Consider the following 13,474-nt stretch of genomic DNA (forward strand, 5'->3'; position numbering starts at 1 on the left):
CATATATGTATACTTGTCTATATATAAATATACACATATGCATATATGTATCCATGTGTATACCATATACACTATACAACACAATACTCAAGTTTTGTATTTATTATTCTGAAGCAATTCATTTCTATGGTTTAATTTGTTCTACTATAGTTTTTGTTCCTTTTTCCATCTTTCACTATCAAAACACCACTCAGCATATTTTTTATTCTGTTATATGTGTTTGCTATGGTGTGGCCATCCAAAAAGGACTGTGTTCTCTGCTTCTGTCTTCTGAGTTCTAGAGATCAAAATGAAACTGTCAGCCTTGGGGATAAGCACTATTACTGCTTGAGTCAAGTCAAAAGCCCAAAATAGATATTTTAAAATAAATTTACAAACGATTGGGACATACTTGGAAGCTTTTATTATTATTGCTGGCTAGAAATCTTGAGATATTTCTCATGCCATGGTTTTGACAGGCTCTGATTTACTTTTCCCTTTTTTCAAGAATTTTGTACAAAATCCTATTTGGCTTTGGTTGTTGTTGCTGTTCTTGTTGTTGTTGATTGGCTAAAGGATGGTGGCTTGATTTTCATGTATTTTTGCAATTTTACGTAATTTTGTAAATTCCTCAATTTTAGTTCAAAACTGCTGTCAGAAAACGGTGCATGCTATGACTTCAATATTTTAAAGCTGTTGATCATGGTTTTGTGACCAAACATCTGACCAGTCCTGGATGCTAATGTGAAGAACATGTGTGCTATAGCTACGTTCATCATGGGGCTGCATGTCCAATGAAGATGCAGTTCTTTTAAGTAGGGCAGATTCACCAGCAGTTCTGGGTTTGGGGCACCTGTCTATTGGTGTGCAATGCCTGTCCATTTGTGTGAGCCACGGGAGGGGAGGACAATAATGGTGGACACACTGGGGAGAAATGCAATCTACCTGGTGGATGAAGCAAGGTGTCTTGAGTGTCTTTTTTTTTTTTCCTAAATGGGGGCCTAGGGACTCTGGTACATCAGAAGGGATATCTATGATTGTCTAAGAACTCAATCAGTAGTACTGTGTGTTGGGAAAGGGGACAAGATGAGATGGAAAGAGGCTCCTACTTTCTTAGGGCCAGTCTTTTTCCAGGCCTGAAGTCTGTATCCAGGATCAAGTGCTGTGTCCCAGGGCTTCAGTGGTTCACCCTCCTGACAATAGGTGCTGCACTTCTTGTGAGGTCTACAGGAAGCCTGGAAAGGCACTTTCCTTGCTCCCCAGGGATTCTGAGAAGGACTGGCCACCCAGCAAAAGCCAGAGGTGGCTCAGCAGGACTACCTTGATGCTTCTAGGCTCCTGGGGGATGGGCAGGGCTGCTTAACTGTTTGTTGAGATGTGTTACCTGTAGTTTTAAATAAAACTCAAGCTATACTAAGTCTGGCTATGCACCAGCCTCAGTGGTCACACCCAGCCTAAAGCTAGCTCTATGCTTCAGTCTTGCCCTTGTTCCCTTGACTAGCTTGTTAAGCTAAGAAACCAGTTTAACCTGAAATGTTTGGTGCGATTGCTTGCTTTTCTCAGGCCATCTATCCCCTGTTGGCTGGCCTGCAGATTGACAGGCAACCATTCACTCAGCTCCCCCTGGCCCTGTGAAATGAAAACACTAGTGACTTCAACCATCCAGATTTATAACGGTAAATATCCAAGCCCAAAATGCCAGTGCAAAGAACAGACAACTCAGTTAATATAAATACAAGCTGCACACCTAGACTGTCAAATATACCTTACACTACTCTATTGCCCAGCTATGAAATCCCTAACTACTTGTGGTTCCACCAGGCCACATAGGTCTGCTCCATCTTCAACCTCTTTTTCCTCTCTCTTCTCCTCCTCTCCCTTCTCTAAAACTTTCGGCCTAGCGTTTTCCTTCTACTGCCCAATCACAGGCTGTAGCCGCCATTTGACTAAGATTTTACCTGGCATCATTTGATTACATACATGATCTACTCCTTGTCTGGCCTCCCCTCTTGAGAGCAGAAAATGCAAAGAGCAATCCACAACAGATCTGAGGACTTGCAAGCTGTGGGCTCCGGCCACCCAGGAGCTCCCAGGGCCATCCGCCCTGTATCTCCCTGCACTGCAACCCCTGCAGCACCTATGTCATATCCCGCTTCACTCAAGGCTTGCTTCTAGCTCCCCTGTGGAAGAGTATTCATCCGTTCTTTATTTTCATTTCCCATTTTTTTCCCTTCAAGGAAATGTACTAGACCTATTAGTTGGGCATCTTACATTCAGTCCTGTTCTTTCTTCTTTTTCTTTTTTGTATTTTTGCTTTTATTTGGGAGTTATGTTTCAGAATCTTTTTACTCCCATATTTTTACAAAAATTCTTATGGAGAATGCAAGAGGTTTTGTTTCCATTTGTGACTTGGTTTTTCTCAGCCATAGTAGGGAATTCTCAGCTTTTCACTAAAGGTTACCATTATGCAGTTAGTAATAAACTTGATGAATTTTTATCTCCTGTATACTCTATCTTATTTTTATTAGCATTTATGTTTTCTCTTATTTCTTTCATTATGTCTAAATTGATAAATCAACTTTAGAGAATTAGAGCTTCAGTTACTTGAGTTTTTTAAGTAAAGAATTTTTTGAAAGAAAATTTAATTTTTTCTGAAAAATTCTTTTATATAATTAAATTATATAAGAAATGAAGTCTATAATTTTTTTCTTTTCTATAAATAAGTATGGATGTCAAGTGATATTTTTCTCAATGTAATTGCATATAGATTTTCCTTGCAAGTATTTTATATTTTGTATTTCTTTTCTAAAACATAATACATTGGTTTGTTATCTACTGTTTATATGTTGTATCCTTTATGTTGCCTTGACTATACAAATAAATAAATCTGCCTGAAACAATTTCTACAAGGAATTAAATAGAATTTTGCTCTTTTCTCAGTAAATTTCTAGTACTACCTGCTTTTCTCATAAAATATATTTATTTTATATCTGTCAATAAATCTCAAAATAGATATATCATAATGAATATAATTAAGAAAATTTAGTATAAGTATATATGTAGATAATTGATAAATATAGATGATAAATACATAATGAAAGAAAGATTGATTAAGTTCTTAAAAGCCAGAAACTACATTATTAAAGTGTTACTACAATCAGTAGCCTTCCTATACTCAAAGGATAAACAGGCTGAGAAAGAAATTAAGGAAATGACACCCTTCACAATAGCCACAAATAATATAAAGAGTCTTAGTGTGACTCTAACCAAACAAGTGAAAGATCTGTATGACAGGAACTTCAAGTCTTTGAGGAAAGTAATCCAAGAAGACCTCAGAAGATGGAAAAATCTTCCATGCTCTTGGATTGGCAGGATTAATATAGTAAAAATGGCCATCTTGCCAAAAGCAATCTACAGATTCAGTGCAATCCCCATCAAAATCCCAAATCAATTCTTCATAGATTTAGAAAGAACAATTCTTAAATTCATCTGGAATAACAAAAAAAAAACAGGATAGCTAAAACTATCCTCAATAGTTATAGAACTTCTGGGTAGAAACAGTATCCCTGACCTCAAGCAACACTACAGAATAATTGTGTTAAAAACTGCATGGTATTGATACAGTGACAGGCAAGTAGATCAGTGGAATAGAATTGAAGACCTGGAAATGAACCCACAGAATTATTGTCACTTAATATTTGACCAAGGAGCTACAACCATCCAGTGGAAAAAAGATAGCCTTTTTAACAAATGGTGCTGGTTAAACTGGAGGTCAGCATGCAAAAGAAAACAAATTCATCCATTCTTATCTCCTTATACTAAGCTCAACTCCAAGTGGATCCAGAACCTCCACATAAGACCAGACACACTGAAACTAATAGAAAAGAAACTGGGGAAGACCCTTGAGATCATGGGCACAGGGGAAATTTTCCTGAACAGAACACCAATAGCTTATGCTCTCAGATAAAGAATTGACAAATAGGACTTCATAAAACTACAAAGTTTCTGTAAGGCAAAGGACATTTTCAAAAGGACAAAATGGCAACCAACAAATTGGGAAAAGATCTTTATTAACATTACATCTGACAGAGGGCTTAGCTTATATCCAAGAAATACAAAGAACTCAAGAAGGTAGAATCCAGAGAGCCAATTATCCCCCTTAAAAATGGGGTATAGAGCTAAACAAAGAATTTTCACCTGAGGAATATTGAATGGCTGAGAAGCACCTAAAGAAATGTTCAACATCCTTAGTCATCAGGGAAATGCAAATCAAAACAACCCTGAGATTTCACCTCACACCATTCAGAATGGCTAAGATCAAAAACTCAGCAGAAAACAGGTGCTGAAATTCTTAGAGAAATGGATGGAACTGGAAACATCATTCTAAGTGAGTTAACTCAGTCTCAAAAGAACACTCATAGTATGCACTCACTGATAAGTGGATATTAGCCTGTAATCTTGAAATACCAAGACACAATTCACATATCAATTGATGCCCAAGAAAAAGGAAGGAGTGGCCCCTGGTCCTGGAAAGGCTCAGTGCAACAGTGTAGGGAAATACCAGGACAGGGAAGTGGGAACGGGTGGATTGGGGAACAAGGGGAGGGAAGAGGGCTTATGGGACTTTTAGGGAGGGGGGATCCAGGAAAGGGAAAATCACTTGAAATATAAATAAAGAATATATCAACTAAAAATTAAAGTGTCTCTATAGATTTTTTTTTTCAAAATTAAGTAAGAAAGTTTATGTAGGTGACTATGGCTTTTAGAGATTAGAGTGTAGTGTCTTGAATGTTGTTATTGCTGTTTGTGTAAAATAGCATTCCTGTTAATGAAGAATCTTTCTGATACACTTCTTGGATTTCTCACTGTTTGTGGGTTGTTCTTTAGGATAGGCTGACTCCATGACAGGTTTCAAACTGGCAGTCTAGGACACTAGACCTAAGAACTGGGTAAGTCCAAGCAAGTCAGTTAAAAGCAAACAAACAAACAAACAAACAAACAAACAAACAGGCTTCAGGCAGCTAGTCAGAAACTAGAAGGTGCCCAGCCACCTAGGTTGGGCCAAGGACAATGGGTCAGCAGTTTTCCAGACTCCACTAGTAACACATTCCATGCCCCATGCCCAGGTAATGGAATGTCCCTAGAGGTGGAGTAATGTGCTTCCAATCAGGCCTGCAAGCTCACTTGGGTGTCCCTCTCTATCTTGGTAATGGGAGACCCCAGCATCCTGTACTTCTGTGCCCTCCTTTCCCCTCCAGCCTTCTAGTGGGAATTCCAGACCTCAGTGCTAGCTAGAGCCACAGCCTTTCCCACTTAGGGTGGAGCTCTGAGACCAGGGAGAAATCTGAAGTCTGTTGTTCTTCAAGGACCTGCTGTTTCACCACCCACCCCCCTCCCAACCCCAAGAGGAGCCAACCACCTACTGTGCAACCAAACTGGTTTTGCAGAGGAGTTCCCAGCCTTTGGGGGAAGGGTTCCCTCCCCCCTTAAATTTGGAGCTCTCCAATAAATATTGAGCCTTGATCAGAAAAACTTTGTCTTGTCTCCTTATTTCTCTTGCCCACCTGCCCCTTTCTATTCCTGCCCAGTTTCCTTCCAGGTGAGCTCCCTTCCTCATAGCCACAGGCAGTTACAGACTTCTGTAGAATAAAACATTCTTTATGTTTATAGACATACTATTTGAATCCAGTATATCATTCTTTGGTGAACAACAGACCCTTACAATCTTAGAATATCTTGAGAGCTTTGCTCTAGTGTATAACAGTCTTGATAAGCTTGTATTCTACTATTCAACAGATATTTTGTGAATCTGTGTTTTATACTTACAAAATAAATGAAAGGCATAATACCATTTTCATGTTACAGGTGGCAAGAAGAAAATGAAAGTTTTTGAAAACAGAAGTTATTAAAATTCCAACTAAGTACATTTCACAGACCAAGATCTTAAACTAGCTCTGAAACAAATTCCAATAAAACTGGGGCAGCATCAGAATGTTCCAGCTGTGCTTCCTATGAATTCATTCTTTTCATAGATTTTCAAATTGAATAAATTGGAATTCATACACAGAAAAGTTTTTATGAAGAGCTTTAAAGTATTACTCTATGAGTTATTTTAAACATGTTTTTTAGTGCTAGGTTTAAGAAGAAAAGTTGACCAAATATTCTAAAAACTATCATATACCATGATATGATAATAACACTAAATTTATTAACAGTTGTTAATGCCTGATAAAGATAGCATTTCCCTAAGTTTTCTATGGGAAACTTTGTTTTTAATTAGATATAGAAATTTAAAATACTTATTCCAAGAACAGTGCTTCCTCATTCTCTGTCATAATGGTCACTGCACATTGCCTTTCTCTCTCTCCTTTTTTTTTTTGGATTTGTTTTTTCTAGACAGGGTTTCTCTGTATAGCCCTGGCTATCCTGGAACTCACTCTGTAGACCAGGCTGGCCTTAAACTCAGAAATCTACCTGCCTCTGCCTCCCAGAGTGCTGGGATTTCAGGCGTGCACTACCACCGCCTGGCACATTGCTTTTCTCTTACTTTTGCATTTTCAGTATATTCTTTTGACTTGCAGCAGTCCTATATCGACTGTTTTTCCAAGGAAAAACAAATGAGTTCTCCCTGTGTAAGCACTTGGATCACTAAGATTTCTCAGAGTGGGGGCTAAAGAGATGGCTCTGGGCTAAGAGCACTTGTTCTATGAGCACCAAGACCTGAGTTTGAGTGTGGAACACTCATACACAGAGGCAAAATGAAGAATAGCTACATATGCCTACAATCCCATGACAGGTAGAGCCTAAGAGCTCATTGGCCTTCCAGCCTAGTCAGAAAGGTAAACTTCTAGTTCAGTGAGAGATCCCATCTTCAGATAGCACAGCAGAGAGCAATAGAGGGAGGCAACTGGCATCTTGCTCTGTGTTTTACATTTATACACATATCTACTTACATACTCATGTTCATCCACTATATCATATATATAGCGCGCACACACACACACACACACACACATACGCACATACACATGCACACATACCCACATTGGGGGAACTTCTCTGCCTTAATGATTCCTGAATAAGAAAGTACTGTCCTCCAAATATCATGTCCTTTCCATCTACCATCTAACTCTAAAGCAGATCTGTTTATTATATTCATACTATTTTTACTGGAATATTGCAGATTTTAAAGACTTTATCTTATCATGTATTATACTTAATTTTAATTTAGATCATGTGTGTGTGTGTGTGTGTGTGTTTGTGTGTGTATGTGTGTGTGTGTGTTAACCATCTTGTCCAGGGACCAAAAAGGTTGGGATCATGAAGAGTCAAACTAGTCACCAGTTGTTCAAAGTTACCCAGGCTCCAAAGTGTACAAGAGAGATTTTCAGGGCCAAAAGACCTGTTGTCATATGGGAGGAGGGGGATGATTGAAGGAGAGCAAGTAATCAGTCTGGTACAGGGGGAGCTGAAGCAAGGCCTGGTGTAGTGTGACATTCTTTGCTATCTGCTGGTTTTCTTTAGCTATCTGCTGCTTGCTAGAAAGGAACCAGGCTTGTTGACAGCAGCCTCTCAGGGATGAGTTCTCCAAATAGAGAGGCTGAACAGATAGCACATGCATGTACTTGGCTCCCTGAATGCTGACAAACTCCTCAAAATGGTACCACTCAGCCACTTCCCTTCGCACATGAGCCTGCAGCCCCAGAAGTTCTATTATTAGTCTCTAGTCTGTCAAACGATGGCAGAAAAATTCTTGGTTGTCTGGGACTTGTCAGAGGTCACTCACATCAATGGCCCTTGGGGAGAACATGGTGGAGAAGGTACCTCCAAATAGTGGACAGTTTCTGGTGGGCTTCATAGATCTGGTACTTGAGTCTGGACATTAGCGAGGTTTTATAGAAACCTACATGGGCCTTCCAGGCATCATTTCCCCTGGTGCTCTCAGAGCAGCCACTACCTCCTCTATTGTTAGTTTTAAATGATATGTATATGTGTATATCTATGTAAAGGTGTGTGCAAGGATGAGTACAGTACACACACAGTTCAGTAGAGGGCAGCAGAGATACTTTGCTGCTGGAGCTACAGGTGATTGTGAACTGACTTATGTAGGTGTTGAGAGCTAAACTCTGATTTCATATGTCACTATTCTCCTGATTCAAAGTCTATACATTTCAGTGAACTTATTTCCAGTTAAAATTGGCATTGTGAAGCTGTGGAGCTTCAGATAAGGTTGTTACTCTTTCACTATTAAATATATTTTTATATAAGTATCTACTACAAAAAGAAAAACAAAAAAAATCTGAGATTTTTGACTAGGTTCCATGAATGAGGAAGACTGAGTTTTTGATCTAAGCTTATCTGGCCTTGATTAATATTATACATAATAGATCTTTCGATTTCCCTGCAATTTTTGTGACTTATTTTTAAAAAGCTGAATGTGTGTGTGTGTGTGTGTGTGTGTGTGTGTGATATTTTCAGAATCCTTTAATCTGTTGATGGACATCTAAGCTGATTCCAGTCCTTTGCTGTGGTGAGTACAGCAGCAGTGAACATGGGTGTCCATATCATTATGGTAGGCTATGGAATGAAATAGATGGACCATATGGTAGTTCTGTTTTAATTTTTTTGAGAAATGCCCAAATTGAACTTCACAATGGCAGTATTAATACCAACTCCCACCAAAATTAATTGATTAATATGAACTCCCACCAATAATGGCTCATCTCTACATCCTCTCCAACATTAATCATCAGATCTGTTGATGACAGACATTCTGACATGGGTTGGAAGGTATCTCAAAGTCATTTTAGTTTGCATTTCCATAATAGTTAGAGATACTGAACAATCTAAAGAGGCTGTTACCTATTTGTGTTTTTAAGGAGATCTTACATAATGAAAAGGACAAAATTGAAGATTAATAAAATCAGAGATAAAAGGATATCTTCACAACTGACTTCAGTGAAATATAAGACAACAGAAATTACCATGAAAATCTATTCTCTGAAATGCTGGGTGACACAAGAAACAGAAGAATTTCTAACTGCCTAATATCTGTCAAAATTAAGCCTTAAAGACATAAATAATTTAACAGAACCATTACATGTGAGGAAATCAAAACATTTATTATAAGCCTCCATGCAAAGAAAAACCCATGGCCAAATGAATTCACTGCTGAATTCTATTAAATTTTCAAGGAAGACCTCATGCTGACTCTTTTTAAAGTGTTTCATAAGCTAGAATGTGAATGTGAAGGAACATTACCAAATTCTAGGAATTCAGTATTACAAAAATCTAAAAACCAGGTAAAGACTCTGATGAAAATAAATATAAAGTTTTTAGCAAATCCTTGCAAACTCCATTCAGGAACACAGTGATTATACTTTATGACAAAGTGGCCTTTAGTTGAGAAAGGCAAAACTGGGTTAATATACAAAACTTAATACATATAGTATACCCTGTAAATAAACATAAGGACAGAAAACACACAATTATTTCAATTGATGGTGAAAGCTACTTAATTCAACATGCTTTTATAATCAAAGTTCTAAAGAATTTATGAATGAATGAAACATACCTTAAAATAATAAAATCTATCTCCAATGAGCCTATTGCAAATGTTAATCTAAATGGAGAAAAAATGGGAATATTTCCTCTAAAATCAGGAATGCAACTAGAATGTCCATTCTCTCCTCTTTTATTTGAGATAATGCTTGAAGTCTTAGCTATAGAAATTAAACAAGAGTAAAACATAAAAATGATGAAAGTCAGAAAGACAAAAATTAAGCTACAGGATTTGATGACAATATGATTCTTTACTTAAATGACCCAATTGTGTTTCCTACAAAACTTGTAGATCTAATAACCCACATTAAGCTTGGAGAAAATAAAATTAGTTAATTAGAAAGTAAGATACTAACAATGTGCTCTTCAAAAAAGAAAGTATAAAAAATTATTCATTCCAAAATAACAGAAAAAATAAACATTGAGGTACAGAACTAACCAAAAAGGTGAAAGACATTTGCAATGAAAACTTAAAGAAAATGAAAATGAATTTACCACAGATGGAAAAACATTGCATGCTCTTGGTTTGGCAGATTCATGTAGGAAAATGATCATTCCACCTAAATTAATTTGCAGATTTAATACAATATCTACTATAATTCCAATGTCCCATTTCACAGGTTGATTAAGAACAAGAATTTGTATGGAACCACAAAAGACCATGGGTAGTCAAAGTATTCTGAGTGAGGCTATTGCTGGAAAAATTACAATATCCTACCTCATATTACACTATAGGAATATGGTGAATGAAATAGTAATATTGGCCTAAAAATAAACTTGTAGGCTATTGCTGGAAAAATTACAATATCCTACCTCATATTACACTATAGGAATATGGTGAATGAAATAGTAATATTGGCCTAAAAATAAACTTGTAGACCAGTGGAATAAAGTAGCAGACCTGAAAATAAATTGACAAAGTTATACCTCCTTATGTTTTGACAACAAAAACAAAGACATATACTGAAACAAAAGATACTCTATTCAGCAAGTGGTACTGCTGAAGTTGGATATCTGCATGCAGAATAATGAAATGAAATTCATCTTTTATCTTGTATAAAAAAAATTCAAAATGGATGAAAGATCTTATACGAAAATGTGAAACACTGAAACTTCTAAAAGAAGGCATAGATAATGGTGTAGGAAACTCTTTTTCACGTTCAATACAACTTGACTTCAGCCTCTGCTCTCTCAACTCTTTGCAGGTTTCCCCTTCCTCTCTCCCTCAGATCCACTACTGTTTCCCTTCAGAAAAGAGCAGGCCTCCTAGGGATATCCTCTAAGCATGGCATAAACAAAGTCATATCAAGACTGGAGAAAGCAACCCAACAGGAGAAAAATGGTACCAATAGCAGGCTAAAGAGTCAATTCACTCTTACTATTAGATGTTCCACAAGGTACATCCATATCATATGTGCACAGGGACTAGCACTGTCCCATGCAGGCTCTGTGATGCCTCCTCCATGAGTGCTGCTTAGTTGATTCTGTGGCCTGTGTTCTGCTGGTGTCTTCAACCACTTTGGTTCATGCAGTCCTTCCTGCTCCTCTTCTATGGGTTCCCTGAGCTCCAAAGGGAGGTACTCAATGAAGAGCTCCAATTTATGATCTCTCTTTGCCTAATTTTTGACTATGGGTCTCTACATCTGCTGTAGGTAAGCTCTCCGATGTCAATTGAGCTAGGCCCCAATCTCTGAGTATAGCAGAGTATCATTAGGAATCAGTTTATAAATTTGTTTTTAAATCCTAGGTTTCTGAGCTGTCCAGTCTCTGGTTCCTGGTCATCCTGGCAGTGTCTGACATAAGCCCTCTTAAATCATGGGCTCCCGTTCAAGGAGTGGGTCTCAAATTAGACTACCCTCACAAGTTACTGTATCTCCATTGTCCCAGCACTTCTTGAAGTCAGGATAGATTGTAGGTCAAGGATTTTGAGGCTCAATTGCTGTCCCAATCCTACCTCCAGAAGTCTTGCCAGGTAACAGAGGATGCCTGGTTCAGACTCTGTTTTCTTCTTTACTAGGAGTACCTGATAGGGTCATCCTTGTAGAGTCCTGGGAGTTTCTAGTGCACTAGGTTTCTATATTGTTCCTCCATGCCCTCCAATTCCAACTGTTTCTCTTCATAGTCTCCTCCATTCCTTTCTCACCAGATGATCCCTCATGTTTAAGTCTGCATCTGCCTCAGCCTATCCAAGAAATTTATTCTATTTCCCCATTCACAGGGAGATTCATGCATCCCCATTAAGCCCTTCTTGTTACTTAGCTCTTTGTTCTGTGGATTGTAACATGTTTTTTCTTTACATCTAATATCCACTTATAAGTGAATATATACCATGTTTATCTTTCTGGGTCTAAGTTACCTCACTCAGGATATTTTTTTTCTAGTTCTACCCATTTGCCTATAAATATCATGTCATTGTTTTTAGTGGCTAAGTAGTATTCCATTGTGTAAATGTACTACATTTATTTTCATACATTCTTCAGTTGAGAGACATCTAGGTAGTTTCCAGTTTCTGGGTATTATGAATAAAGCTACTCTGATGTAGTTGAGAAACTGTCTTTGTGATATGATAGATCATCCTTTGTGTATTTGGCCAAGAGTGGTATAGCTGAATCGTGGGATAGATAAATTCCAAGTTTTCTGAGGAATGGCCATATTGATTTCCAAAGTGGCTGTACAAGTTTGCACTCCCACTAGCATTGCAGGAGTGTTCCCCTTGCTCCATGTTCTCACCAGCATGAGCGGTCATTTATTCAACTTATCATAGTAATCTGAAAGGCATAAGATGGAATCTCAAAGTCACTTCAATTTACATTTTCCTGATGGTTAAGAATATTATATATTTCATTGAGTGTTTCTCAGCTATTTATGTTCCTTTGTTAAGAATTCTCTGTTTAAGCTTATATCCCATTTTTAATTGTATTATTTAGTTTGTCAATATCTAGTTTCTTGAATGCTTTATATATTTTGAATATTAGCTCTCTATCATATGTGGAGTTGGTGAAAATCTTCTCTCATTCTTTAGGCTGCCATTTTGTTCTATTGTCTGGGTCCTTTGCCTTACAGAAGTTTTTCAGTTTCATTAGGCCACATTTTCAATAATTTTTTGATTCAATCATCAATAACAAAGGAATTAGCCCCAGTACCAACAGATGAAACTCCATGAAATAAGACTAAAATGTTTCTGTACAGCAAAGGAAACAAAGGGCGGAGTAAACAGACAGTCCACTGAATAGGGGAGTATATTCAGTGGTTTGTCAACGGTCTACTACATAAAAATTACAAAGAATTGCTGAAGTTAAGTATCAAGGAAATATAGCAGCCAATCAACAAAGAGTCAATTAGTTCTTTATAATGTAGACATTTATTTATTTAATTATTTATTTATTTATAAACCATAGCATTCCTCTACCCCCATTTATTGTTTAAGTAAGGTCCCTTTAGCCTTTGTTCCTACTCATTTTCTGCTTCTTACATTTTCTTCTAAAACACTGGCAAAATTACTTTTCTGTTACCATGAATAAGAAAGGCTAAATTCTAAGGCATGATTCTAGTGACCAATGTCATCTATCCAGGCCTCACCTCTTTATAATTGATTCATTTCTGAACTCATCAGTGGGTCAATCCAGAGATGAAGTTAGTGCTCTTACGGTCGGTCTGTTACCTCTGCACAGAGAGGTGATGAAGCTTTCAGCATGTAAGTCTGGCAGGGGGAGGGGAACTCTTTTATAGCTATGTTGGGAAACTGCTATTCAAGTCCTAGTCTACCATGTCCCTACAAGCTCTCTGAGCTCGAGCCAAAATGGAGTGTTTCCCTTTCTCAGCATGGCTTCCTCTGGTTTGCCTTACTTTATCTGAGGAGTTTGACCACCCACATCCTCTACCTAAGGATTGTAACATAGTCCTTGGTGGAAATTACTGGTTCAACTCCCTTTCT

General features: G+C 37.7%; 1 pseudogene; it reads right to left on the reverse strand.

Moving 5' to 3' along the window:
- The window catches only part of LOC127679753 (ran guanine nucleotide release factor-like), a 104,876-nt pseudogene extending 97,039 nt beyond the window's left edge, over positions 1–7,837 (reverse strand).
- Positions 7,838–13,474: the final 5,637 nt, after the last annotated feature.

Source organism: Apodemus sylvaticus, chromosome 3, assembly GCF_947179515.1.
Source record: "Apodemus sylvaticus chromosome 3, mApoSyl1.1, whole genome shotgun sequence".
NCBI classification, from domain to species: Eukaryota; Metazoa; Chordata; class Mammalia; order Rodentia; family Muridae; genus Apodemus; species Apodemus sylvaticus.